At 35.6% G+C, this 26,382-nt stretch overlaps 1 protein-coding gene across 3 annotated transcripts in view; it reads right to left on the reverse strand.

Moving 5' to 3' along the window:
• Positions 1 to 26,382, reverse strand: part of LOC134649619 (uncharacterized) — a 171,889-nt gene that overhangs the window by 136,640 nt on the left and 8,867 nt on the right. The window lies entirely within an intron of this gene.

Below are 26,382 nucleotides of genomic sequence, written 5' to 3' on the forward strand. Positions count from 1 at the left end.
GTACCAAAAAGATACTGCGTGTATGCACAAATACTTTTTTGGGGAATAGACTAAAGACTTGTCTTGACAACTATAACATAGGGGTTTAAAGGCGTGTGTACGACCTATTAAATGATAAATAAAGGTACGGGAGTAGAAAAATACATTTAAGTTATCGCAAACGAATCGAAAAAGTTAATCTCTCAGTGAAAACAAAAATAAATGCTGTACTGGCATTTGTTCACCGTACCTTATTGTTTTGTATATTCCTCATATCAATCACATTAGATATACGTAACTTAAAGATTCATAACTTTTCATTTGTCCCTAATAAGGGTGAAGAATGGAAAGCGCTCCAAAATAAATTGGACGGAAACAAACGCCCACGGCCACTGTCACTGAGACGACATCCTCCTTCGCTTAGTACTATAACTTGTTACATAGAATAGGATTATTACCTTGTTATAGGCCTAATAATTGTTATAGGTTTAATACTATTTAATTTGGTATTCCTAGTACTCCAACGCTTTTTCGTCAACTACGTCCAATTTATCATGGGTACATAACGAGGAGCATGCTAAACCTTGACGTATTAAATAATGTAGAACGGTTGTAGACAACACTTACGCTCGTTTGCCTTCTACATTATAAAAAAAAATAGTAATTTTCTCCGCATCACTCAACATATTTTTCCTAATTCGATTCACATAAAATAAATGGGTACACTACATAATTCCGAAATATTTAATGCCGAATTTTAGAATATCGAACTTTATTATTCCGATTTTTAAATGCTCGATCCATCAAAATTCCGACTATCGTAATTACGAAGGATGAAAATCACGAAGGTGTATATTTCCGAATAGCAAAAAAGCCGATTTTTTTAAATTCCGAACCACATAATTCCGAATATAAAATTTCCGATAGTGATAAACACCGAATTTAACATTTTCGATATTTGAAATCACGAATTCCGAATTGTCATTATTCCGAAATTTTTGATTCCGATTTGACGTGATTCCTATTTTAACTATCCCCATTTTTAAAATTCCGAATTTATCGAGTCGTGTTCCGCATCTGCTCCGGCGCTACGGGCAAAGCAGCCCCTTCGCCCTTGCGTAGCAAAGCGCAGGCACAACTGCTCGCCTCCGCAGCTTCGGCCAGCCTCAGCCGCTACAGCTCGCGTTGTGCTCTGCGCTTTGCCACGGCGGGCGCGGGCTGTTTCCCCTCCGCGCCTCCGGCTTTTTACATACACTCTAGGGGTAGGACAGACAAGACCACGTGGATAGTGGGGTGCTCCGAATCGGATTTTCGTTATTTATACATATAGACTTTTAAGTGTAAGTGCGTTTAAATCTTATTTTGCAAATCACGAATTTCATTATTCCGAGTTTTCAAAAGATCGAATTTCTGAATACCGAATTACTTTTTTCCGATCGGTCAATCATTTTTTCGGAATAGACAAATTCGGAAAAAATATTTCCGTTTTTTTTTAAGTTTTCGGTAATAAAGATAATAAGATAAAGGTAATAAGATTTTCTTCTTTCGTGGTTTTCAAAGTCGTAATTTCGATATTTCGGACATATAAAAAATCAGGATTATGAAAATCGAGGTTATGAAAGTCGGAAAAACATATTTCGGAGTATTTGGGTGTTCCCAAAATAAATAACCATAGGTAATGGATTCCTATTGACAAACGGAGAAATATTAGCACATTTACGAAACAAAAAACAAGTCGAATGAGAATCATGGCACCGCCTGGCCTATAATATAAAACTTCGCTGAACCCGCTTCTAGTTACGTAAACAACCCCGTCCAACTTGGTTACTAACCAAATAACACTTGTTAGTAGGTACCTATTCAGACGGGTGCCCCTTAACCTCTTGGACGCCAATGACCGATATATACGCACCGCAGGTCCAACGCCAAAGGCGTATTAATCGGTCACAGACCACAGAGCAACATAGACCTAGGTGCATATGCATAAAGTTCAATTTCAGTTTTGACACTTCGGTGACGAGGCGTCTGCGAGACAGCTTTTGTGTTTGACGCGGCAATACGCCTAACATTCATTGTCATAATATGAATTCGCAATTTCGCATAACAGATTTGGCATAATATAATTGTTCAAACATTGAACAGGCATAAAAATAAAAAAGCATAACACTTATCGTCTGTTTTATATTTTATTTTGCACAGCAAAGTGGTATAATGACTGTATTTTTTGGGGAATACGGTCACTAAAATATAGGCATTTCTATAACGACACGTAGCCATAGTATTTCTTGCAAAATAAGGATAGTATAATTCATTCATATGAGTTACTTTTAATACAACACGTGTATACGTGTTATCTACACGTTGTAAAATGGGACTCGGGTGTTTTGTTTCTAATTAAAAGTTTAAAAAGTCACAACTTCGGAAACGCAAACAATTAGCATTGTACCTAAACTTTTGTAATTTGTAATACAAATAGATATCGATATACATAATTTTACTAAAAGAAAATATAGATAGACGTATATGTTTCACGTAGCATTTTTATTTGATTCATTTCATAAATTTCGCGTTACAATTAATAGCGTTTTATTCATAATCAATTAAAAGAGCTATATTTTACCATTTAGTTCATTAAGTAATTAAAAACGATAATGTTTACGGACCCGAGATTTAATTTTTCTTTTGCAAGAAATGTTTAGAGACACAACAAAACGACGTTGCATTGTTTTTGACAGTACGCAATTAAGTAATAGGTCATTTAAAATAGACTCTAGGCCTCATTCTATTCTATTTTCTAGATCTAAATCTACTCAATTCCTTACGAAAATACCAATTACTTACCTATTTATAGGTACAATCAATAACCTTAGTAGCCCTTACGTCTGAAGTAGTTATCAACCCACATTGAGGGCTACTTGATTAGGTTAATCAATGTCAGAACAGAACAGAAAAAAAAATTAGTAAATATAAAAAATATATATTAAGTATTCGTATCTTACCCCTTAGATTTTCTAAGATCAAACAACACGAAATATCAGATTAAGTTGAAAATAAACCGTATTCAAACTAAGACAAACAACTGCCTAACCCTAAAGGCATAATAACGGTTCCGTTCCGTCTACTAGTAGGGTAAAAATGGAAGTGTTTACAAGTCAACAACAGAAAACTTAATGAACATTATAGGATAAGATAGGTGTTATTATGTCCCCAAAAGTAGTTTTAGTTAAAATTCTAATTGTAAGGTTTTAGATTGATTTTTATTGTGAGTCCCTGACTCCAACGATAGGTACCTATACATTGTAGTTTACAGAATATTATTCAACATTGCTCGAGTATTCATAAGTTCACTGCCATCAAGTTAACAAACCTATAAGTACCGATGTTCCTTTCCAAAATAATAATAATAATATAGAATGAATCTATACCTATAGCAAGTAGCGTAGAGTAAGTAAATACAGCTACAGTTTCGTATCAATACAAGCATGAATAGAGCGAGAAACTCTTCAGATGTATCAAAGCTTAGACGCCGATTCGAACTTATACATTCATATCAACATGATCTCTTTTTATCATCATTCGTGTGTGCATCTTATATTGGTGCGAGCGAGAGGCAATGTGAGAATAACACAATAACAGGTTTCTGAAATCTGAATGTCTCGCAGATCACACACAGAAGGTACGTCTCGGCCCGAGTAAAAGCCATTATCCGCACATCGTATCCGCGCTGCCCGAACTACGAGACATTCTGCCGTATTCGAACTTCAAGATATTCACAAGAGACGACACGTACTAGATGCATTCTAGATACGTTATAGTTTAGATTTCAACTAGTTCTCTTTTGCAGCGCAATTCGGACAACCAATGTCACTTTTACGTTAGATAGTGTTAGATATCTATTAGATGTGAATTGGATCTCTAAGTCATATCTTGTGGAAATCGTTCAAGAGTACTTATCTCCAGAATCGCGGAAATGTCAAATTTGACAGGTTAGATCTTAAAAATATCGTTATCGCATGTCTAAAAGATATCTATTAGATGTCTATTTCAAAATCCGAATCGGGCCCTTAATGACATGAGTTACTTAATATACTGATACTCACAGACAAGACATCCTCTAGACTGAGCATAGTAACGCTACCCCCTCTGCCACTTATACGATAGTTTTACTCCATCTTCGAGTCAATCCCGTGCCGTGATTGGTCCGTGTCTTTGAACGGACCAATCACGGCACGGGATTCGCTCACCTCGTCCCCCCGCACCCCCGTATGTTTGGCAGCAACGGTTTCATGAAATAATTGCTCTAAACTCCGTCTAGATGATACTACTTAAGTAGAATAAAATAGTGTGGATTAATATAGTTTTAGTCTATGCGCCGATTTGAACTGAACAAAGTGAGGAGGTGTCTTTATAAACGTCATATTTTCATATAAATTTGATGATGACATAGCCACACTTTTTCATTGCAAATGCCATGCAGAGTTATCTTGGTCCTGTATGATACAGTCATCACAATTAATTTACCCCAACTAAATTGTATAGAACAGTAATTAATACCAATCTACTAGGAGTTATAGAACTACATCATCTACATATAAATACAACTGAATATAAAATACGCTCCGAGTAAAAAAGATAACTACGCGCTGCGAGTCGTAAATTCTACTTCTACATTCGTAGCAAGTACTACGCAGCTCGTAGCCAAGATCAATAAAAGGAAATGATATTGTAATACATATTTGTAATAGTACCTATGATGGATTATGTACTTTAAAATACATAATATACCAGTCTTTAACGATTAGCCATAATCACAAATTTTGAAAGTAGGTATGTATCACCATTTTGAAGTTTAAATCCGTAATTTTTTTATGTGACTAAAAAGCAGTTTATGTCAATAAACATGAGTGATTCAGCCCAATATGTTTATATTAAGCAGCTAGATCACCCAGGTCCGACCTGCCTAGCTAGGGGAACCCATGCAGCAGCCCAGCCACCCTTATGGGAACCCTTCCGTTCCCATAAGGCTGGCTGGGTTTCCCTTATTGGATCGCTATGCGGATTCGTTGGGCGAGGAGCTAAACATCCATACTGTCCTCTGCGATTTTTTATTATATAGGTTTAATGTTTCAAAACTTGTCTACTAAAATATTTTGAAAAAAGCGGTAAAAGACACTGTAAATTATTATATTCCCGTGGGATCATATTTGGTTTCAAGTTAGACTTCCATGGCTATTCTAGTTTGTTCCAGCTCTAAGATGAAACAACGAGTCGAGTCACACGTGTACGTAGATAAATGGTAGTAGCTAGCAACGCGTGACAATGTGCTGGATTCCCGGAGATCTCTTCCTGTCGCTAACTCGGCCGCGCCGCGCCGGAACCCGCCGGCCGAACACGATACGTGCGGGGTAAATACACCCTGTAAATATACTGTACGTTGCATGGCTCTGTAGTGAGGATGAAATTTTATTTGCTATTTGTACGATGATTAAATGCTACATATTTTTGATATATGTACTTTACAGGTTACTGAATAGCTCTGTAGTTTACATACATACATATAATCACGCCTATTTCCTGGAGGGGTAGGCACGGATTTCTATTTGCTACGATCCTGACATACCTCTTTCGCTTCCGTTACTTTCGTAAAATTCCTCATACACGATCGCCGGTTTAGGGACTCTTGACCTGGCCTTTCTTCAGGATTTCCCCGATCTGATCAGAGAAAGTCCGAGGTCTGCCCCTTCCAACTCTGTAGTTTATCAATATAAAACTCGTGTAGTTAGTCCGAGTATAGTGAGTTAATTAGTATACTTAGTATTATAAATTATTGAAAATTAACTGATTAGTTCAGTTAAAATATTTATAAGAACACAAATTTAATTTACATAGACATTCTAATACACCGAAGAGAATTTCCAACGGTACGTGAGAATTGAATTAAGATTCTATAACAAGCTAAGAATCCCGCTATCACGAAATTAATCTTGAGTGTCGAGAATACCTCCTTCAAATATCTAAAAAAACAGGTTTGTATAACGTTTTTTGTAAGAAGATCGAAGCTGAATAGGTACAGTCGACGTCAAAAAGGGCGATTCTGTTTTAACTATTTGTTAAAATTTCGATGTTGTTATGATACGACTTTGTAACGACTCACAGTGCATTTCGTGCACATAATAAGTGCGAGCCAAATACCTAATGACATGACATCAAAATGGCTTCAATCAGCGTTAACGATCGTCAAGTTGTATCATTCACAATATCAACTTAACAAACTGATAATTTACAAAGGGGCAAAGTGTATATATATTTTTTTGACGTCGACTGTACCTGCTTATGCAAGCTCGCGGTCAACAGCGGTCGTAAATTCAACTAACGAGCGTAAGCGAAAAACAAGAAGGTTGCAAAATGAAGATAAGATAAGTACCTATCTACCTGCTGCTAGTCAGCAAAATTGAAAATTGAAGAATAGACGGTACTTTGTTTATGGACTAGGTAAAGAAATTCAAAACCTTCATGGGTCGTATCTACCTACGTATACTTGGTACCTACATTGAAGAACAGGACATCGAGACATACTCGTTGGAAATACTGTACTGACAGAGGTTTATTTTACAAATGTATGTAAGCAGTTAACAGGAGGCCCTTCCGGAAGATTATTTTTAAGTCTATTATTATTTACCAAATTTATCTCGTCTTGTTGGCTGTAATATGTAAACGGCTACACTATACCCTAGGTAGGGTCCATGTTTTGTTGTGATTAGACTTCAAACACCTTTGTAAAATACCATAGGTACGCATTGAATAAATGATTTTGATTATGAAAATATTTCGACGTGGTTACGTCACATTCTATAATTTAGCTTCAGAATACAACAAAAAATCCGAAGCTAGGATAATTTTTACAGCCAGGCGAGTTATACGTACCTACACATATCTACATGTAACGCGTAAGATCAACAAAAGCAATGGAGTACGTAACGGTAGGTACGTAAATAACAACATCATTTTGTGCGCAGCATTGCTGCTGAATGCATTGCTGCAGGAAATGTCAATTATCCTGCTCATCGTCGTTGATTAACAATGCGGTCGGCAGTAATGTAAGCACTTTTAAGCTTCTGCTTTACCTGAGCTATGTTCATACGTAGAACGTCGTCGTCTAGCCAATATTGAGCAGTCTGTACTTTACGAGGCAGTGAGAGCGACGGCAACCTAACGCAGGTTTGGATTCATTCAATAATCTTAAACGTTGCGTTATCGCTGAACTTTTATACCATCTGCTCTTTTACTTTTATAGCCTATTAGGAGCCCCTACCTTGACAGAAACCGTATAATATCGTTCGCTTTGTCGGAACTTTCACGAAAGATCCGAATCATTATTTAGCGAGAAAGAATTGCGATTGCCTTTCTTGCGATTGCGTTGTTTTTCTTGTTTCTGAGAGGGTTTTAGGGGCTGCTCAATCATGTTAACGTGTCAAATACATACATACCTACCTACGTTTAATGCATATTATGCGATCTATAAACGTCTATGCTTACTAAGAAAATATCAGATGTACAGATTATACTGATTGTCAATGGTAACTTTAATGATTAGGTACATATCTCAATATTAATGCAATTAAAGGTTGTCACAATTGAAAACCCATCACAAACTCCTGGTAAATTATCCCATTATTATTTAATACCATAGAAGGTAGCATCCTATAGAAGTGGTCTACGCGTGCCTCCGTGAGGGACAAAACATACGCAATGCGACGCTATGATTGGTCGAATTTATTTGTTGCCCACCATAATCCATACTAATTTATGGTGGGGAATAAAAAAAAATGTGAGACTGTGACAAGGACAAACAATAATAGCGCTTTCGCTGCTACTCCTACTGAAAGATACATAAGACTATCCCGTTCTGTCAGTTATCCCCACCACTCATGCCCAATCCAGTTTAATACTAGATTCATGTTATTAAATTATACAACGGGACTTAATCACGTATCTAAGTTTTAAGATTTACCTCCGACGTTTCGAGGACGGCGTTGTCCCCGTGGTCTCGGAGAAGACTGGCTTAAGTTGACATCAGCATCGTCTAACCGCGCGAGTTTTTCGAACTACCCGCACTTGGTCTTGTTTACAGCAGGAAAATACGGGAAGCCATTGAAATCAAAAAACATAGTAATTTCAATCGGGACGAGGGTTTCAAGATCTCATCCACATGGAATCCAGTCATTAGTAAATGTAAGCGTAAACGAATATCAACAGTCGATAAATCGAATATCGTTAGTGTTGTGTGTCGACAGAGTGACATCCCTAGTGCACAAAACGTTCAAGCGGATAAACAAGACCAAGTGCGGGTAGTTCGAAAAACTCGCGCGGTTAGACGATGCTGATGTCAACTTAAGCCAGTCTTCTCCGAGACCACGGGGACAACGCCGTCCTCGAAACGTCGGAGGTAAATCTTAAAACTTAGATACGCTATTAAGTCCCGTTGTATAATTTAATAATGTGTAAAAATCATGAAAGTTTAAATCAGTGTTAGATTCATGTTTAATAGCAACGAGTGGCACTGCAAGTTAAACAGGGTTGGATTATCCCGGCTTGTCTGTATTTAAACCCGTAACAGACGGTAAGATCTGGCTGGACCGCCGTGGTTCATATAACAACATCTGCTTTGTGAAGCTTTTCTCGTCTGCTTCTTAATCCTGGTGAAGATAAGAGCATAGGCAAACAAGAAATAATTAAAAACCATACTTAAAATTGACTTGCTATTAGCGGTATCTTAGCAAAAAATAAGGCATATTAATATGTTCAGACAGATAGTGTATCGTAGAGAAATAGTTTGGAGCCAATGTTTATTGAGCTTGGCATCCAACCGAGCTGACACTAAAAACAATTATTTATAGCAACAGTTTTTTATATAATAAATACGTTGTCCGGTCCGATCGCAATTCGACCGTCTGTTATGGAATTTAGGCGGCACGTTTCATTTCACCCGCTGTCGCCGATGGCATTTATTATCTACAAGATAAATGCGCGGGAAATATTCAGGTAGGTACATACTGGAATGAATTAATGCAAAAGGTTTGGAACAAAATGTGCTGTGTTGAAACTTGTCACAAATGTTAGTACAAGCTAAAAGTAACATAGTTAGTTTAGCTTGAAAAGTAAACTTTTAATGCTTGCTCAAAACTTAAGAACGAAACAGAACTATCTTTCATGTAGAAAGTACCTATGTATTAAATAATGCATCTACCGTCTTAGCATCTGGGCTAGTAACTTTAAAATTGAAAATATCATGTACCTATGAGACTGAAAAACAAAGTAGAACTTTCTACTGTCCCACAGTCCATACAGTCCATACTGTCCATACAGTTGAGAATTACGCCCATGAGCATATACTTACTTAGGTAAAAAATCTGAAATAAATAATTTTGTGCAATAAAATTGTTGATACGCAAATTTTACAAAGATACACGACAAAGATGCAAATAACCTACATGCTTCCGAGCACAGAATACCCGGGCAGATGAGATAGTTCGAGGCGATATTGCGAGCTCTTTGAACTAGCCCCTGGATGCCCACAGACTCACAAAGCGATGTGTTATGTCTATTACATTCTCGTAGCTACTAAAACTGTGCAGCTCGTGCACTGAAATCAAAGAGGAACTAACAAACTGATGGGTAAAATTACAAGTTAAACAGACTGGCAAAAAATACTAAGTTTTAAATCTTTTTATTATCTTTAGAAGACATTTTCATATCTTTTGAATATGTACTATGGTGGACGTAGATTCCAATGCTGGACTTAGTCATCATTCATGGACTATGCATGGTGAAGAATGTCAATAGGTGACTGCCTGTAGATCAACATACAAGTCATGTTGCAAAAAAAGATTTGCATGGCATCATAATTCATACGAGACATACGTATATAAACCCATTAGGTACATCATAACATCGTTTGTTTACCAAATTAATTTGTTCATAAAAAGATACAATAACAAATGCATTACATTCACACGAAAGCTTTTATAATCCCAATTCAAAAGTAATGTTAATTGCCAGTGTATTACGTTTGTTTATTTCGTTCATGAAGATGAAATACGGAAAGATGAAAGCAGCTAAATCAAGACGAATAAGAAAAGAAAATCGGACCAATGCCCTTACGTACTCCCGGGACATCTGTAACTTTCATGCTCGACTTAATTCGGCTCATATGAGATACGTACGGACATAATGTGTTAACCAGGGACTATCTACTTTATAAGGCTATAAACGCCAATTTTACAGATTTAAAATGACAATATCAATGCGATTGACACGGTGCATTTGATCAATTAGACTACCTATGTAGAATTATCATTTCTTGCTTTATAAAATGGATTCCAAGTTACCATCTACTTAAGAAAAACTTTACATCCATGTATAATTACAACATCGGACTTACTTACGAGTATTAAAATTAAATAAAAAATTTGGTACTTGTTCCATCTTAGGGAGGGAAAATATTTTTCCGAACAATATTGATGAAAAATTTAAAAGAATAATGACTAACGACTTCAATTTTTTAAGATCGATCAAAAATATACTAGAGTTGTAAACGTCTCATCCAATCTGGATGGCTGCTTAAAAATGAATTATAGCTATAGTTGATGAGTGTCAGATTTCGGTCCAAGATTGTTAGTTTACCATGGGTATACTAATATAAACCTAGCAAAGACGGAAGATAAAACGGGGCCTAAATGACAATACCCTTTTTTGCCATTATTAGCTTATCTGCATCATCACCCACGCTGTACCAAATGGTCGAACTCAAAAACTTGGGATTTTCCGGCTACACTACTAAATGGCTCCATTTCAGTGGAAAGATAAATCTAGGGTTCACACTAGCCATACCTATAATAGTTATATGTATATCTATTTTCAGTAATACAAGCAGTTTGGTTGAGCATCATTTATCAAAATATTTATATTCACCCTTTGAAAAAAAAAGGACTAGTAGGTAAGTACGGTACGTAGGGACCACTGGCGTACAGATTGTTAGTTACGTAAGTCATTAAGTAGTGCTTTTTCATCGTGAATTACAATACCTCTCAATAATAAGTAATTGCAAAGGCAAAGATTTGAATACGAAAAAACAATGTTCCATAAGTACGAGTACTTATACGTATACTTACCACCTAACTCAAATGGTAGACAAAAAAGTATTAAGGTCATAACGTTCAGTTGCGAGGAACATTAGTAGGTACATATTACAACAATTATTTGCTTAAGCTCATAACAATGAACTCGCCTACACAAATAAACCTTCCCGATAAAGGTTACCCAGCGCGCAGCGTGCGGTAACCAGAAGTTACAGTACCGGGACCATAACGATAACGTTATAACGGTATACCGTAGAAAATAGGTTTAATCTGCGTAGCCCGAGGCTGCAAAGCTCCTTAATCCTAGTTGCAGTTTTATCTTAACATTTATACATTTAAAGGAAAAGCTTAAAAACCAGCTAGCTACAAGGAAGAAATAGCCATAAAACAACCATACTTCGTATATACATACATACTCGAAACAAAGTCAAAATACTAAGTCCGTTTGTGCCCAAATAAACATTAAAACAAATAATCGCTTGCATAAAAACTAATGCTAGCAAAAATAAATAAAATACAGGTCCATTTAGAATGCAACCGGGAAAGCGATAAGATTAGGAGGACATTATGAACTCGAAAACGATCCTTTCTTCTTCAATTCTTTCTTATTCGAGCAATATTTATTTTACTCGAATGAGGAAGGACTAACACATTGGTATAGAAACTATTAGGTCAAATAAAGTCAGCGGCTTAAATTTGCGACGATTCATTATGATTATGATATACCTACGATTTTAAAAAACATTTCTTATAGCTTCTCGCAAAAAATACGAACAAAGGTTGTTTACAATGTAGGCACACGAAAAGTTCAGGCACGTGCCTACTCACAGGACACTTGGTTTTAAAAGCAATCGACACAACTTAAGTACCTACTTTACAACTTTTAATTAAAAAAATCTTCCCGCCCCGAACGCGATTGGAACGACTTTTCGATTTTCTCACTCAATAATTTTATGTCCGTTCGCAACTTAAATGGTTCTCTGGTCATTAACTGGGCAACTGAATTATATTAGCCGTACTTAATGGTTTTATTTCAGGGTTTAAATTGGAATTAACGCAGAATAAAGATGTTTTTAAAGGCGAGATTTTTTACGATCGGTTTATACAATGCGAGATCTACACGTGCGTAATAGTGGAACGTGATTCACGTGATCAATGTTTTCGAAACCAGAGATATCGTTGAAGATACTTTTGATAATATTATAATTATCTTACATTGTGAATGTTGTTGTAACATACACTCTAAAAAAAATTTGGTTGGCCCTATCAATATCTTGACAGTCGTAATCAAGCATCTTGATTCCATACGAGCCTAACAAGAACTTAGACACATCAAATAAGGTAATTCTGATTGCTATTACTATATCTATGTAACTGAACCAATTAAGATCTTGTTCAATATTTACACGAAAAATAACTATGCTAACTAATTGATCCTAGCAAGATCAATTACTAAGGGCTTGATAATTATTATCATGATAAGTTACTGTACTAACTAATACAAACAAGTCAGTTTAACTAAGATGTAGGTCAATATTAACATGAAGAATTACTGTATTAACTATTTGACCCAAATAAGTTCAACTAAGAACATGATTACATCGACTAATGCACCTTATTAGCCTGAACTAAGATATTGTTAAATTTGAATCTCAATTGTTTAATCATTTCAACTAAGATGTAAATCAATGTTAACATGAAGAATTACTGTATCAACTATTTGACCCTAATAAGTTCAACTAAGAACATGATTGCATCGACTTATGCATCTTATTAGCCAGAACTAAGAAATTGTTAAATTTGAATCTCAATTGTTTAATCAGTTCAACTATGAAGCTTGTCTAGTACAATATACCATTCTTCATCAATTGTACTAGTACAATAAAACACAACAACAAACAACAAGCTTCATAGTTGAACTGATTAAACAATTGAGATTCAAATTTAACAAAGTAAAGTTTTATGAAAAGGGGGTAAATGAATAAAACAAAAAATATATATAATAAGATGTTATTTATTCATCTAAACATTTAGAAAACTAAACGTTTTACATTTAAAAATCGAACTTTCTTTTACATACTTTACATATATATTATAATTAACATTTAAAACGGGCTACAAATATAATGACCGTTTGGCGTACAACCGTCGATTTTCCCCTTATGGGTACCCGTTGGCGGCAGGCTCGGGGACGTCTATCGCCTACACGAGGGTCCCTGGGATGGCCAATGCGCAAAAAATGGCGCACTCTTAGAGAAGTAAAGGGAAACAGTTCCTCCGAAGTCGAGTCCGCAGTTCGGACAGCCGCTGACGGGGTTTCGGAAGCATGGTCCCGATCATTTCCCGTACCTCGCCTTAAAGCCTTGAGGCGGCCAACAGGGGTTTTACTGGGTAGACCTGGGGTCTCATTAGTCCACAACAGGGATTCCCACATAACCATCCCGGCCCGTCCCCGCGCCGGGTGGTATGCGTAACGCATTTGAACTGCTGTCAGTTAAGGGGTTAGGTTAGATTAGCACTTGCTCCATGTTGCACATACACTATTATACATTAGGTACACAAAGCAAAGGTAACACGTTCACTGTTCCAGGCTTGCCGTGAAATAAAGGCACAAGTAAAGTTTATTTCGTTGACGCGTACTTGAATGACTAAGTAGTTGAATGTTGAACGTTGAGGTTGAGACTAGTCCGGCTTGCACGTTCTCAGACGCCGCAGGGGCGCGGGCGGGGAGGAACGCGGGTGCACCGGCGCCCCCCTACTTATCTCTTGATTGAACGGATTAACTGATTATTTAATTTAATTATGAAGAAAATCTATTTAACAAATAATTCTTAATAGAATGGAATATTAGTTTCGTAATTAATACGATAACTTGACCATAATGGGATTGAATGTTTTATCTTCGTTGTTCTAAATATTATATGTTTAGTTGATTAAAATACCAAGTCTTATGTAAATCAACAAAGAGAAAATTATCACATAAACTATTAAAATGTTCATAACTATTAACACATTTATCTGTTTTAATTAATTTGTTAAGGATTGAATCAACCTACGTTACATAATTATGCCAACAAGTTAATGATAGATGCAAAGTATACAATTGTTAGGATTAATAACATACCTACTTTATTAGTTCAATCACAGATACACTTATTGTTTTAAGTAATCAGCTTTCTTTGATTTATATAAGATCGTTATTGTTATAATTAACTTAACGTCAACTAAGAGAAAACTGCTCTTAGTTGGTCTTCATTTTTTAGAGTGTAGGTACTCATAATTTCTTAATACCATTACGAAGTTCTATTGGTGCTGGCACCTAAAACTCTATTGAGGTTATGATAACAGTCACGTATACATATCCGTAATTCGATTTTCTTTTGTTTAAATGTTTCTGTTATCCTTTGAAAAATAACCTTGTTATTCGATATCTACTGATCGAGGGCATGTCTCCCGCTCTGAGAAAAGCGTGGGACCTTAGAGCAGGCGATTACGGAGCATCATTAATGTTGTAAACGTCTATCCTATGTACATACCTATATCTATGATGGTAAGTATAATAAAAACCTTTCTTCCTTGAACCACACTAAGTAGATTAACAAACAGTATTCTATATTATATAAAAAAGAAAACCTCTGTCTGCCTCTACAACTCTTGATGAGAAAGTAGCTAATTATAGTTGGCCATGGTGTGGATTGTTACAAAGTGTGGTTCTGTGTGACGGATTTGTTTTGTGCCAAAAATAAAATAAATACTTACTAGATTGAATTCCACTATAGTTTCTTATAGTAAACACTTTACTCCACTTAATCTTTGGAGAAAGATTACTGTTACTTTATCTAACTATACACTGCGCAGACATATATATCACCTAGCAAGGAATTTCGCCAATGAATGCTATAAACAAAGTAGTCATTACTCAAGACAGTATCTCGTGTTTGTCTACAAGGAAAAATAACGGCTCCTCTGTTTACGATGTTTACATAATACGAGTTTGTGGAGTTTCCCAGCTAATATTTAGATTGCTCATAAAAATACTACACATAAGTACTCCTCTCCTCGTCATCTGCCGCGAGTCTTTCCCGGTTGCACTCTAAAGAAACTCAAGGTTTGCTCGGATTAGCTATAATAAATACCTATTGGCGCAGGGACACATTTTTACGCTTGCTTAAGCCCTCCAAAACAAATGGGAAATAAGGCCTGATTGGGATAAGTCATGTTATATGTTTCCCTTTCACGTCACATTGTTTATTCCACCAGAATGAAACCTACTTGTCATTCTTATCAAATCTATTATGTATATCCACACCACAATTTACATTTCACATTAAAATTTTCCAGGTTAACTAGGTTATGAATGCTACAATACGAATATGATCCCTTTCATTGGCGATTCCAATCACTGCTTGAATCAATAAAACAAAAAATAGGTCAAAATTAACACCAGATAGATACGAATGGAATTGGGTAAATAGCGTTTGAAATAAAATATAAATCGGGCATTTTTCAATTCGTAGCAGGTCAGGGTCTATTTAAAACAAGACTGGTAGAATAAGTTGTGTTTTTTGATGATACATTAGATGCAGAAAAAGTTACTACGACGATGTGTAGCATAAGTAGCCTATTGACAGTGACATATGTATATTGAAACAAGAGGCCGATTCTGAATTTAATTTTGTTATTATACAATCTTGACGATCACTCACAAGTCACATCATATACAGGATGCTTCCGGTAACAGGAACAATAAATTAAACTGTAGGCTGTACTCCTCAAACTGACCAAAATTTGTTCAGCAACTTTTGAACATAACTCATGTTTTGATTTTTATTACACTTTAAAGTTTATTCTAAGACGCAATGCATTGCAAATTTTGTTATGTTTAAAGCATGACAAGCAACGTCAAACACACTAATGTCAGCGTACAATGAAGGCAATATTTATTTTGTATGAAAAAGAGGAAGTCTAAAGGATTCATAATTTTTAAAAGTTGCTGAACGAATGTTGGTCAGTTTGAGGAGTACAGCCTTTAGTTTAATTTATTGCTCCTGTTACAGGAAGCACCCTGTAGATAAAAATTTTTTTTTCAACAACCTCGTTACCATATATAAATGGCCGCATGCAGCTAAAGCAAATAATCTTGTATCGGGTATTACGGAAGGGAAAAATGACATGAAAGTTCCCCATTAATCAAGTTTACGTCGAACGGACAAGAAAAAACCGAAGGACATCAAGCATGAATCTACAGAATCACGTGACATTTTTTAAAATTTACTCGGCAGGTATATATTGCCGGTTCTTTATGTAAATAACAATAAAAATTAACTTTCTTCTGAAACGAGAAAAAACAATTTTAAATACACACTTAAATATTTCTGAATTGGGTGGGTACAATTGTAATTAATTAAGTACGTTAAAATAGATGAAAATTACATTGTAGCATTGTAGTCAGTTGCATCTTGCAAGTAAATTCAATATTAAGTGTATTATTATTAATGTATTTATTATTTTTCAGTGTATTATTAAAAAGAGAGATGACGATTGATACACTTCGTAACTGAAACATTTTTACAGTTTTACTATCTTTTTGTAACATGATTTAAATACTTCCAAAATAAATAATAAGAAAAAATCAATTCGACTCGTGTCTAATGATCTGACATCCAGTAACCAAATACATGTTATATCATATCATATTTATTCATCAACAATACAAGATTGTGTTTGAAGTACACTTAATAGTTACAATAAAATAAAATAGGTAACATTTTGGATACATAGATAGTAAAACTAACATAATAATATTTGCCCACAATTTACCTGTGAAAGTGTGATGGCAGATGTAATAAAGACTAAGCAGCCGTTTACAGAGTTAATTAACTAAATTAGCCTAAGAAGGGTCGCGAGGCCTTGGGCTCACAATTAAACGGATTCATTTACTTCACCCACAAACTTGATTATGTGAGCATATTTACTTGGCTAGCTCGCTATTTGGTCTGATGATTCGATTATAATTTATAACCTGAGTTTCAGGTCTGTTTAGCGTACCTCTATGAATAGGCTACATGACTAATTTTCATTTATGGCATTGCATTAAAGTAACACAAAAGTCAGAAATTGTAGTCAAAGTCCGACAGTCGCACTTCACTCGCGAAACGTCCTATACAAAACGAGAAGGGAACGTGACGTCAAGGTCTCTGGGAGCCCATCTTGTAGTATGGGCAAAACAAGAAAATGTTTGTCGGTGAAATATTGCGTTTATGTATATAGTTGCTATACAATATTTGTTTGGATGAAATTTAAGGAATCGAATGGGGTACCTTTTATCGTTTTAGGAAGTTAAAAAAAACTTAAATTTTGAAACTTTCAAGTCCTGTATTTTTGTAATTTTTCAATATTTTATTTTAATATCCACATTATTGTGATAAATTGCTCGTTTGCTATCTATTTTAATAGATTCTATAATAAAATTCAACATGTGTCATCATCCCTATTCAACATAGTTCAACGTTAGATAGTTCATTCGGAATTCATTTCACCCAAATGTGTTGTCAGTGTCCGAGGTCCACTAATGATTATCTGGGGGCACGGCAGTGCCCCCGCCAAGTCGAGCATGTTTGTTTTCCGGGTAAAACAGAAAATTACAGTCCTTAAGTGTACAATTTTATACAGAACAAGTGTAGGTTCGTAAAAATCATCTTGGTGTGTTAATAAGTATCTAAAATTCTGTATAAATAAAAGTGCAATACAGCCGATAATAAAGCTTATGTATCTCCTAAAATGTTATTTTTTATAGAAATTTCATTTCCTTTGCAGTGAATGGATAAAGTAGTGGATCCACTCATACAACGTCAAATAGAAAATGGTCATCCGAACAATAAATCATCCTGTCTAACGAGAAATGGAACGCTCGGGCTCTGACAGTTATTCTATTTGAGAATCCGAAGCGTTAATAACGCTTTATTTTCGTTTCATCTTAGAAAAAGACCAGTTAAATGGTCAAACTCATATAAAAATCATCACCGTCGTCAAAACTTTAAAGTCTTTAGACGAAGTTTTTAGTGTTCCGTACCCAAAGAGTAAAAACGGGACCCTATTACTAAGACTCCGCTGTCCGTCCGTCCGTCCGTCCGTCTGTCACCAGGCTGTATCTCGCGAACCGTGATAGCTAGACAGTTGAAATTTTCACAGATGATGTATTTCTGTTGCCGCGATAACAACAAATACTAAAAACAGAATAAAATAAAGATTTAAGTGGGACTCCCATACAACAAACGTGATTTTTGACCGAAGTTAAGCAACGTCGGGCGGGGTCAGTACTTGGATGGGTGACCGTTTTTTTGCTTGTTTTTTGCTTGTTGGTCTATTTTTTGTTGATGGTGCGGAACCCTCCGTGCGCGAGTCCGACTCGCACTAGGCCGGTTTTTTCTGCTAAGTGTAGGTTTACCTACTCCGGTAGACTTGCCACCATGTGAGTGGAACTAACGTGGTGAAAGAGCGGTTTATGATCAGTTGGTTAGTACTTGGCTATAATGTTGAAGTACCACATTCATTTTCAATTATACCTAGGTATTTGTTTTGTCACGGAGCTAGTAAGAAGACCTGCACACTATCTGTTTTATCACTCTTGTTATTTCGAGGTGCCATTTACAACAACCATAACACAGCTATTTATTGCAAATTACTGTCTTTTTTACTAACTTATCTTTGCCCGAGAGAAATAAAAGATAACAAGTATTTTCAGGATTCTGAATCTTAGCTGCGACTTTCCCTAAGGAGCAAACCCGTTTTACTACCGAATAAACTGCGATGTTGGGATTTTTATAGCTTCTTTCCGAATATTTTTCAGGTGCTTATATTTTAACGGAACGTAGATAAATACTCGTGAAAAGGTAGCGAGCGGAGTTATACTTGGTTTGAAATAACATTCTTTATTTCTTTTGTTCGTATGGGAAAAGTTAACTAAGCTCTAGCCACATATTCCCCGCCCGCAAATGTGAAATTCTGTTTGTGGTAGAATGGAACAAAAGGGATGAAATACTTGATATCATTTGCGTTTATCTCAGCCCGTATTTAGCGCTAACAATACATTTTCGATTTAATATATTAATAGCTAATAGCATAGAGCTTGCTCTGTACCTTATAAATAAATAAGTAATTAAATGTTATACCTACATACATAGCGATAGAGATCTTCCAAATCAAGCTACCTCAACTTCATCGTAGCGCATGCATATTTGACAAATTTGATGATGACATACAGTTAGTTAAAACAATATCAAAGAAATGTTAAAATAAGTGGAGTCCAGACGAGACAATTTTTCGCCAATCTGATGAAATTGTCCGATCGAATCAGGCTGTGCGGACGCAAACGCCAATTTGGTTCCCCGATCAAATCAGCAGGTGCGGACACAAAAATGCCTATTTTCGAAGCTAGTATCTATGGAATGCAAATTGGTGATATGAATTGTGTACGTGTGGAGTTGGACGCTAGACGCGAGATGATGCCAATTATTTTCCTGATCAATCGGTCGGTTTTCCGTTTCCCAGCTCGTATGGATACAGCTATATGTAGAAAGAAATATTCTACTTGGCCTAACATGCCTAATTACCCGCTGAATGGAATATTGCCGACAGTTTAGCTTCCACGCGAAGGCTATTCATTTCATAGCTATTCCAAACAAGCCTGTCTTATTATTTATTTATGAGATGAAAATTATGTAGATTACGATACACTGATCTATTATTAATTGCGTAAGTACAGGGATTCGAGAGCTTTTTTATCATGAAAGAAATTAGTTTCGGTTAGTAGTAGTTGGGTCCATTTTATTTAAGTTGTACAATGCACTTTTTTTTTTCAGATTTTAGAATTCAAGTATGTTATTTCTATTGAGAATCACAAGCTATTTCGATCATTATAGGAGAAAAAAGTGTCCCAAGTTTTTTTCCATTCCGTTACCACTTTTCATAGGCTTTGTATGGCGGTAACGGAATGGAAAGATCGAAAAATGTATGGACATTTTGGGACACTTTATTTTCCTATTAATTAAGATCGAAAAAGCTCGAGATTCTGAATAGAAATAACATAAAAATTTCAAAATTCTGAAAAAAGTTTAGTGTACAAATTATAAATAAAATGGCCCAATTACGATTACTACAATTACTTGGATAGTTTTTGTCCCTTGAGTAGGTAGGTACTTAATTTTAATGTGCAATACATTTTCAATAAACGTTCCCGCGAGCAGCTTAACTATCTACCTACAGTTAACTTTGTACATTGCTTTAGCAAACAGCTGTGGAAATTAATGTAAAATTAACAGAGCGTTTGTAGCAGCCGCAATCATGAGGTTGAAGTTATGCTTTATATGATACCTATTTATGAACGTATATAAGGTTAACAGACGTATCACAGGTATTTTTAAACATCCCGATTCCTTACTAATTAAACGTAATGAAGTTCGTTGTCATATTCAAAGCAGAGCTGTGTGACAAATTAAAAAAAAACCCGACAACATTATAAAAGCGCCGTATAGGCATACGATTTATAAATAAAGAAAACACTTTCCTCGAATATGAAGCCCCGGGTCTCTCACTACTTAATTTTTTCTTCGTCACCGGAGACATCCTTAAAATCAATTGTTTCCCCTTTCAGTAATGACTTTGGGAGGCCAAAGGCTTAATTTATCGCCGCGTAATTTATTAAAATGTCTCTTTTTATGAGTCAAACAATTTCCTGCCTATCCGTGTAATATAATAGACGGCAATTCAATTTATATCAACATTTGTGGTAACAGGAAATAAGAATGAAGAAGGAGCGCTACAAACTCGTTTTGGAATAAGCTCACATGCTTGCTACTTTTCATCACACTTATGGCCTTATATTATTCTTTCTGTGTGTTCGCTCAAATCTGTGGAAGGGGAGCATACAGAAATGATAGGTACCTATAGAAATAGACTTTACTATATTTTTTTGCACGGTGTGAAAGTTGTCCAGGCGCCATTCACATTTCACATCTGGCGCTACAGGATTATAAGGGCCATTTTATTTAAAGTTGTCCCCTACACTTATTTTTTTTTTAATTTGTGAATTTCTGTGTTATTTCTACTCAGAATCACGAGTTCTTTTTCTATCCTAATAGGAGAAAAAAAAGTGCCCCAAGGTTTTTTTCCCATTCCGTTAGGTACCATTTTTCATAGACTTTGTACGGCGGTTTCTGAATGTAAAAATCGAAAAATGTATGGAAATCTTGGGACACTTTTTTTCTCCTATTAGGATCAAAAGAGCTCATGATTCTGAGTAAAAATAACATAAAAAATCCCAATTTTGAAAAAAAAAAGTGTAACGGACAACTTTAAATAAAATGGCCCATTAAGCGCGTCAAAGACTCAACGCTCATGTCTTATGAGACCTTATTAAATTAAATCGGGCTTTACCCGCGCAGCAGAATACGGACCTAAAAGCGCTCTATAAAAACTTTCGCATATTTATACCAATTGCGAAAATAACAGATTCCCATGTGTTAAGCTTCAAATTATATCAACCCGCATTTCCCGCCTTAATACCAATATAAATCCGATTAAAATAATTTAAACTGAACTGAATTGTAAGTACCTGATACTTTGAATTGTACCATACATTTAGTACGGTGTTCATTACAGTAGTACATATGTATTACGTGTATCAGCTTAGGTACATACTTCATTCCTACTCGTATGTGCGGTACGATTCCTCAGTTGCTCGCGGCAAAGCCAAATGTAAATATTGTAATTTAAGCAGTAGTATATTAACTCACATTTATAGACGGGTCTAACGCGAAATACAACAGCAGCGAAATATAGCAGTAGTATGTTTAGTACCTACCCATATACACACTTTGTCCTTTAAAAATATACATTTTTTTCTTCAGCTGACGCGATCGTTAGGTACAAGTTGTGGTGTTATGGATTTTCCATAACAGTATAGTTTATTTTTCCAGTCGCATTTTGCATATAATTTGTTTTACCACTTTGTTGGCCCGTTTGTTCTGTGTATATACCAATGCCAAAAAGCAGTTTTCTACGGACGGATAGACGGACCGACGGAAATGGAGAAACTATAAGGGTTCCTTGTTGACTTCGGATTCTTCGGAACCCCAAACATGACTGATCTAGTTACTCTGGTTATAATGTATATAAAGGACATCATTTGACTGAAGGAAAACTAGGCTTATTACTTACAGAGGAGAGACTAAATAAGCTTATAAAAATATATCAAGACGGAAAACTAGGCCACTTAGCTACTACAACAAACTGTGATTACGTTTAAAAAGCTTTTACACCCAGTATATTGCCTTTTCTTAAGACTCCCAGCATCTTACGGCGCATCGTGTAATCAGCGACAGCGGAAACAATAGTTATTTTCACCTCAGCAGCTCGAACAAGGGTACTTTGATTCTTAAAAACAGTGAGCAAAATGCGATTTTGCTCACTGAGTGAGACAAAATGACATTCAAGTGACCTTTATAGTCAAATGTCATTTCAACATGCGGGGTCTAATAAAACTTCGAAATACTTGGGTTCTATTATCTCTGTCCCTTTCACACTGTTAGCAAAAAGAAACAGACAAAAAAAAGTTAAAACGACATTCAACAGTATATTCACGGTTTATAATAGACCCCCGAAAAACTTCAGACCGCATCGTTCCAAACCACGTACGAGTATGAATTCTTAATAATTAATAAATAAAAATAAAGTTTAAGATTTGATAAAAACTGATAAAATACTATATTTTAGGTATTTTATTGTACAATTAAAATAACGAACTCAAAAAATACGCAGATCATCACGCAAAATTAATTATTTTACTTTTAAGAATTTCTACCATAGTTGACAAATAGTACGTATCCGCAATTCGGACCGTATCTTACAAAGATTTTTTTTACAAAAAAAAGTTTGAAGTGTCAGTTAATGTTTGTTATTTCTATATTATTTTAATGGAATTTATTATTACGTTTTGTTTTTGTGTTCCATTGCGGTAATTAAACTTAATTGTTTGTATATCTTAAGAAAACATGAGTGCAGATATTAAGTGATGAACAAGGATTACATTTTTCAAGTTGTCTAATAGGTATGTTCTCACTGTGCTCAGGTGAAAAATGTTGTGTACTACACGAGATCAAAGTTATTTACATCTCGTGCGCTTTTGAGTCCCTTACTACGCTCAAGATTCTAAATTAGATTCACTCGCTACGCTCGTGAATCTATTATAGAATCTTTCGCTTGCACGGGACTCAAAATAAGCACTCGAAGAAATATCAAACTTTGATCTCTTGTTGTACAATAGTTATTTGTACAACAAGTGATCAAAGTTTGATATTTCTTCGAGTGCTTATTTTGAGTCCCGTGCAAGCGAAAGATTCTATAATAGATTCACGAGCGTAGCGAGTGAATCTAATTTAGAATCTTGAGCGTAGTAAGGAACTCAAAAGCGCACGAGATGTAAATAACTTTGATGAAATGAAATGAAATGAAATATATTTATTTGTAAAGAAATGGGTATACATAAATGATCTTATTCTATAGTTAGTGTCTCCATTTTCAGCCTATTACAGACATACAAATTAAATAACCTTACAACTATATTTACAGAACTTATTATATCTATATTTACATTATTGCTTCATTGCGAAATGGCAAAGTGTTCCGAATTGCTGTAGTACATTTTTTCTAAACACCATCTAAATAATTTTGATTTGAATTGTGGTAAGTCCAATTCCTTCAATTCGTTAGGGAGATAGTTATAAATTTTTGTGCACATAAATACTATATTTTTATTAACAAGAGCAGAGGTTGTTCCCGGATAATGTAAGTTTAAACCATGATCTCGTGTAGTACACAACATTTTTCACCTCAGCAGTGAGAACATATTAGAGAACCCGAAAAATGTATTCCTTCTTCATCACTTACCTCTATTCACTCATGTTTTCTTAAGATATACCAACAATTAAATTTTCACCTCAGCAGCTCGAACAAGGGTACTTTGCTACTTAAAAACAGTGAGCAAAATCGCATTTTGCTCATTTTGTCTCACTCAGTGAGCAAAATGCGATTTTGCTCACTGTTTTTAAGTAGCAAAGTACCCTTGTTCGAGCTGCTGAGGTGAAAACGTTATTTCCGCATTACTTTAATGGAATTGCGTTTGCCTTCCACCGGATCACTCCGTCCACAGACATGTTTTTAATAGACAATCTATGATCGGAGTTGCTTACATCTTTTGTCATACACCGTGGGCGTTAATAACCCGAAAGATTTAAACCAACGATTTTAGAGCCTAATTAGAGTATATAAAGTTATATAGCATATAGTCCAAAAACCCATAATTTAAGAGATATTAATTATTTAAAACAAATCACAAGTTAAAAAATCTCAATTCTAACACACCCTAATGCGTGACGTAGCCACCAACTAATTTTACACGCAGACGCACTGCATGGTTATTACTTATTACTCTTATTAGCCAGTTTGGTATCTATCCTACTAAAAGGTTTCGCTACCGAAATTTTGTTCTTTTCTCAATCGCGAGAGTGCAAACTATTTACCTTCACGATAACTGGCTGATAGTTTGAAATTGATGTCACTTAAATGACATTTGTCATTTACTAATGACAAAATGAGTCAATCAAATTTTTAAGATTTTATCTTGCGTGACAATCAGTAAATTATTACTTCATACTCGTACTGTCGTCAAAAATAACGGTTTAAATTTTTTGGGTTATTAAATCCCGCGGTGTATAACAATTAAAGGAATAAAATTAATAAACTGCAAAACGTCAACTACATCACGAAAAAAGGAAAATGGATAGTCTTTTCTCTATACAAACCTGCGTTTTTTTCCTCCCTGGTTAACTAATAAACCAAAAAAAAACAACATAAATATGGCAATCAAAAGGAAGCAGTCAAAGTACTTCTTAAATTATTCTTGAAATACTTAATCATTTTTATTGATCGAAATTACGAGAATCCAAAAGAAAGTTTCTATCGCTCTTGACTATAAACTGCTAATACCTCATTCTTCATTTTGGGTTTATCGTATGGGTTAAAACATAAAGAGACTGATTCGGTGTCGTGCTCGAAATTTTTAGTAAATGTCCTCCTCATTAGGGAAAAACAGAAATTCTCGAACGTGGGAGCAATAATATTATTGTAGACATCGGCAGCATTATTTACAATGTCTTCGATGCGTTCAGTCTTAGCCTTTTAAAATCCTGAAGCTACAGCAAAACCGAATATTGCCTTATTTTTGACAAAACTATGGCCGAGTCACTCTCACGCCCGACGCGTGCCAGCGACTCGGCCACAGACTCGGCGACGCGTTAGATAAGGCGAAATGGTTCCATCAGCAGTTCTGCAAACTCTCAGAACGTTACGTTCCCATTCCTATCGAGCGGAGACGAGCATTTGCAAAAAGCTAACCAGTTTAATTTAAATGAACAATCTATCCCAAAAAAGAGTGTCCGCTCACGCCCGAAGCGTTTATTAGATAAAGCGAAACTGAATCATCGGCAGGCGCAAACACTGGGAACAATACTCCAGTTACCTATCGGGCGGAGACGAGCATTTACAAGCAAACTACTGTACAAGTGACCTTAATAACCGTAGTAGTACTAACAGCAACACTCTTAAGAGTCACACCAGCCCGCTATATGAAAAAGCTACAGTTGTGCCAAGGCTCGTGTTTTCTGCCGAATGTGACGTAAGATTTACCTAATACCAGTATAACTCTATGTACGAAATATAACTACATCATATATTAAGTACAAGCTTTTATTTACCTTGTAATATATGATCTTTTAGCTACGTATGTATATGTAACAACGCAACTTAATTGTGTTTGGGCTTGTTACAATTATTTCTATTAGCAGGTATTGTTGCCTGTTGAAAGAAAAGTACAATCAACGATAAATGCTTTTATCAATTATGAAATTTTTGACAAAAAACTTACCTACTATGATAATGACAACCATGCAGACTTACTATGACAACCATGCAGATCTCAAGGCTCCAGTAATACTGGTAGAACTAAGTACAACGCCCGGCCCCGCTTGATGATACCTATGCGATAGCCGTTGATAACGGCGATCTCACCATAAGCTCGGATAATCCACTTTGTGCGAACTTAGTACAATATATCTACCTTTTTTAATACCATGGTAGCGACATCGTACAGATTGCGATACGCCGATACCATATTTTAGAAAAAGAGATATAACTCTTTCGGGACAGTTTA

The sequence above is a fragment of the Cydia amplana genome, chromosome 7 (genome assembly GCF_948474715.1).
Source record: "Cydia amplana chromosome 7, ilCydAmpl1.1, whole genome shotgun sequence".
NCBI lineage: Eukaryota > Metazoa > Arthropoda > Insecta > Lepidoptera > Tortricidae > Cydia > Cydia amplana.